This window comes from Oratosquilla oratoria, chromosome 37, assembly GCF_046742065.1.
Source record: "Oratosquilla oratoria isolate Oo_2021 chromosome 37, ASM4674206v1, whole genome shotgun sequence".
Taxonomy (NCBI): domain Eukaryota; kingdom Metazoa; phylum Arthropoda; class Malacostraca; order Stomatopoda; family Squillidae; genus Oratosquilla; species Oratosquilla oratoria.
Genome location: NC_134813.1, coordinates 24778720 through 24783719, shown reverse-complemented (window position 1 = coordinate 24783719; position 5000 = coordinate 24778720).

Here is a 5000-nt window from a genome sequence, read left to right as displayed (position 1 = left end):
TTACGACAATAGCTGGTCTTTCAAGTCGTTTCCTTGATCCTATTTTACAAGTTCTTATATTTAAACGATTTAGATGTAATCGGAATCTATCTTGCAGAAGAAAAATCAAACCTACATCAAGAGCTTCTAGTAAAAATTGATTTTTATGTGTCATGTGTAATTTCTAGAGGGAGCTATAGGGGAAGAGAGTCAAACGCCTTGTCAAAGTATATCAAGATGAGCAATGTATACTGTGTGTAGTACAATCTATTCTATATTCTATATACCAACAACCTATTCCCACTTTTATGGGAGGTAGCCAAGTCAAAGGCAGGTACCTACTCCCATCCACCACCCTTTCCCCCCCCCTCTCATCTTAGCTCCTCATGGATGACGGGTCATCCCTGCATCCCGCCCACTGTCCTGCAGAATACAATACATCCACAGCAAGGCCGCTTCACTTCATCGGCGACCCCTCACTTCCATCCCCTCTCGCAGAAAAGGAGAAAACGGTGTTGTACAAAAGCGAGGGCGTTTTGTTACCAATAACCAGCGTTTCTATCCTTGAAGACACTATCGTTTATGTACCCTCTTCTGTCCAAGCGATTTATATACAAGTGAGGTGTCGAACCCCGGCCTGATGAGGGTCTGGATCGTCCCTAACCTTCTTCAAGCCAGGGTCCACGCCCCTTTCAAATGAAGAAAATCGTTTGGTTAAGCTCAGCATACATCGCAAGACTGCATCACTGTGTTGAAGGGGTCAAAGTGGATAACAGAATGGAAGAATAAAGTTTTATATATATATATATATATATATATATATATATATATATATATATATATATATATATACATCTACACTGAATGGTTCCCAGCGATCAATTATCTTTCATCAACCACAACGTCATTTTACTTCACTGCATTGGCAATCGTGTCTGAAGAATCGCTCGATGGAGACATTTTGTTGGAAATTGAAACGTGGACGAGCCGAGGATTCGAACCCAGCTAACACGTAACAAAGTTACATACATATATATATATACATATATATATATATATATATATGTGTGTGTGTGTGTGTGTGTGTGTGTGTGTGTGTGTGTGTGTGTGTGTGTGTGTGTGTGTGTGTGTGTGTGTGTGTGTGTGTGTGTGTGTGTGTGTGCACATTATCAAAGATTAGTCTACAATCATAAAAGAATAGTGCCTCTGGTCCGTAAGGGCATCACTCAATTTCCTAAAACATCAAATGGTTAAAACATGAAATGTGAGCAGAAACCATGTAAGAGCGTAGGACATGTGGATTGGTGATGCATAACACAGTACTTAGTGTTGGACAAAACAGTGCATTTGGTCTGTATAGTGATGAATCTATTGGTGTTGTGTGAGACTAGAATTGTGTGTTAATTTTCCGTATTTTTAGTGTGGTTATTCTTTAACAAACATGCATACATATTATATACATATACATACATGCATACGTATATACATTTATACATGCATACATGCATACGTATATACATTTATACATGCATACGTATATACATGTATACATGCATACCTATATACAAATATATATGCATACCTATATACAAATATACATGCATACCTATATACAAATATACATGCATACCTATATACAAATATACATGCATACCTATATACAAATATACATGCATACCTATATACAAATATACATGCATACCTATATACAAATATACATGCATACCTATATACATATATGTATATATATATATATATATATATATATATATATATATGTGTGTGTGTGTGTGTGTGTGTGTGTGTGTGTGTGTGTGTGTGTGTGTGTGTGTGTGTGTGTGTGTGTGTGTGTGTGTGTGTACATACATACACATATACACATAGACGTATATGTATAAAGGATATGTATTTGTACATGTATATGTAGGTGTATATGTAGGTGTATATCTCCTTCTTCCTAGTCTCTTCTTCTGCCTCGTTTTTGTGCTCTTCACGATGTCAACAGAACAAGAAGGAACGACAGAGTCCTCTTCCATCTCTTCCTTTCATTACCAACAGAACTCCATCTCGCTCTCGCTCTCTCTTTCTCCCTCTCCCACTCTCTCTCTCTTTCTTTCTCCCTCCCACTCTCTCTCTCTCTCTCTCTCTCTCTCTTTCTCTCTCTCTCCCTCTCCCACTCTCCCTTCCTCCCTCTCCCCCTCCCTCTCTCTCTCTCTCTCTCTCTCTCTCTCTCTCTCTCACTCTCCTTATCTTTCTCCCTTTCTCCTTATCTCTCTCTTTCCCTCCCCCCCTCTCTCTCTCCCTCTCTCTCTCTCCTTATCTCTCTCTCTCTCCTTATCTCTCTCCCTTTCTCCCTATCTCTCTCCCTACCCTCCCTCCCTCTCTCCCTCATTCCACTTCCTTCTCCTCTCTTACAGTTGCTATATGTATATACATTTTTGTTTCTATCTCTTTCGATATCTTCCTGTTACCTTCACCTTTACTCTTCCACTTTCAACTCCATTCAACTCCATTTTCAACTTCATTGCTATTTTCACGTCTACTTACACGTCTATCTCTACCTCTAACTCTCCCTCCATCTCAGTTACCTCTTTCTCTTCGTATCTATCCTCCTTTTCTTCCTTCAATTCTTCCCACTCTTTCACATCTTCTTCTTCCTCCTCCTCCTCCTCCTCCTCCTGTCACTTGGAAGACCTTGCTTACTTCCTCCATCTCCCCTCTCTCTTTCTCTCTCTCCTTTTTCCCCTCTCTTCTTCTTTCACCTCTCTCCTTTTCTATCCCCTCTCCTTCCCTCCCTCCTTCCTTCTTTCCCTCCCTCTACCTCCTTCTTCTCTCCTTCCCTCCCTCCTTCTTTCTTTCCCTCCCTCCTTCTTCTCTCCCTCCCTCCTTCCCTCCCCCTCCATCCCTTCCTCTCCATCTCTCTCCCTCAATCCCTCTCTCCCTTCCTCTCCATCTCTCTCCCTCAATCCCTCTCTCCCTTCCTCTCTCTCTCTCTCTCAATTCCTCCCTCTCTCTCTCTCGCTCTCTTCCTCCCTCCCTCCTTCCCTCCCCCTCCATCCCCTTCCTCTCTCTCTCTCCCTCAATCCCTCTCTCCCTTCCTCTCTCTCTCCCTAAATTCCTCCCTCTCTCTCGCTCTCTACCTACCTCCCCCCCTCTCTCTCCCTCTCCCTCTCTCTCTCTCTCTCTCTCTCTCTCTCTCTCTCTCTCTCTCTCTCTCTCTCTCTCTCTCTCTCTCTCTCAGTCATGAGGACTACCTAGGACATGCCAAGTCTGAGGCGGAGGGCTGCCCAAGAGGCAACTAAAACATGGGCCTGTATAACTATTTATATTGACACAGCCTCTAATGATGGAAAGCGAGATAAGACTAGAAAAGCTCTTTAAAACATTCAGTGAAAAGCTGGGACGGGGATGTGCTTTGACCGTGAAAAAAAGTAAAAGGAACATTAATGATGTCTATTTAGAAGAGAATTATTGTATACTAATGAAATATAAACACAGGCTCCTGGAAAACATAGTGTTCATTTTTGATGATAGCTCAACATTCCGTCACGCACACACACACAGATACATGTCCGGGACTCGAGTCTGGGAGTTCTTCTTGCACCTCGTCCTACCCCCCCTCCCACCCCCACCCCATTTTTTTTTTTTTTTTTTTTTTTTTTTTTTTTTTTTTTTTTTTTTACTTCTTTTCAACCTCTCCAGACTGTCATCCTTATCCCAGTGTTGTCACTGTCATCCCTGCCTGTTCCCACAAATGAGTGAGATTTTGTCCACCAAATCCCCACAAGGACATTTGGACTTCTACATTTCCCCTACAAAGAGGGGGAATTACTATATACACAAATAAGTTCATTGCAACATATAATTTGCCCGCAAAACATCTCATGTGTGCAAATTTCTCCCACAAAATGGCATCGGTGCCCTTACAGTCATCTGGTCTCGGTTATCGTGTCCGCTTCCGTCACTAAGTTCCGCTTAACGTCACTTTACTGCCAATTAACATTTTTGACTCATTTTCATTCATTTCGTGACTACCACACATTTCCATTGATCAAAACCAATCTTCCAAAAAATATATTTCTTATTTTCTTTCCTTTTCTTCAGCTTTATTATATAATGTCAAGAACAAAAATCTACAATTATTGTCATATTTCTCTGTAGTAGTCTATTCACTAAGACATCTAGATATAACTGCATCTAGTTTCCCAGTTACCTAGGATTCTAGCTAAGCACTGCATCTACTATCTACTCATTATAACTATCTACTTAACTAGAACTAAGTCCAAACTAAGGACTCTAGCTAAGCACTGCATCTACTATCTACTCATAACTATCTACTTAACTAGAACTAAGCCCAAACTAAGGATTCTAGTTAAGCACTGCATCTACTCATTATAACTAATATCTTCGTGACTCCAAGTCCAAACTAAGTTTAGTGTACTTTGCCACTAAGCTGTCTCCAACAAAGACCACAGAGACGGACGATAGGTTCCTTTGTCTCCTCCTTTGTTCTCCTTCTTTGTTCTTCGCCTTAGTGTTCTTCAACATTTCATGGTTCTTCATCATGAAGCCACTTTCCTGAACTGGAGGTTCCTGCAGTGCCTTGTTCTTCATTTTTTTTTTTTTTTTTAAGAAGAAGGAAGAAGAAAGGAAGGAGGAAAGAAAGAAGAAAAAAGAAAAAAGAAAGAAAAAAGAAGAAGAAGAAGAAGAAGAAGAAGAAGAAGAAGAAGAAGAAGAAGAAGAAGAAGAAGAAGAAGAAGAAGAAGAAGAAGAAGAAGAAGAAGAAGAAGAAGAAGAAGAAGAAGAAGAAGAAGAAGAAGAAGAAAGAAGAAGAAGAAGAAGAAGAAGAAGAAGAAGAAGAAGAAGAAGAAGAAGAAGAAGAAGAAGAAGAAGAAGAAGAAGAAGAAGAAGAAGAAGAAGAAGAAAAACTTGAACATCCACCCTAAACCCCCATTTTTATCACTATTTTTATATATATATATATATATATATATATTTTTTATCTTTTGCACATTTCTTTA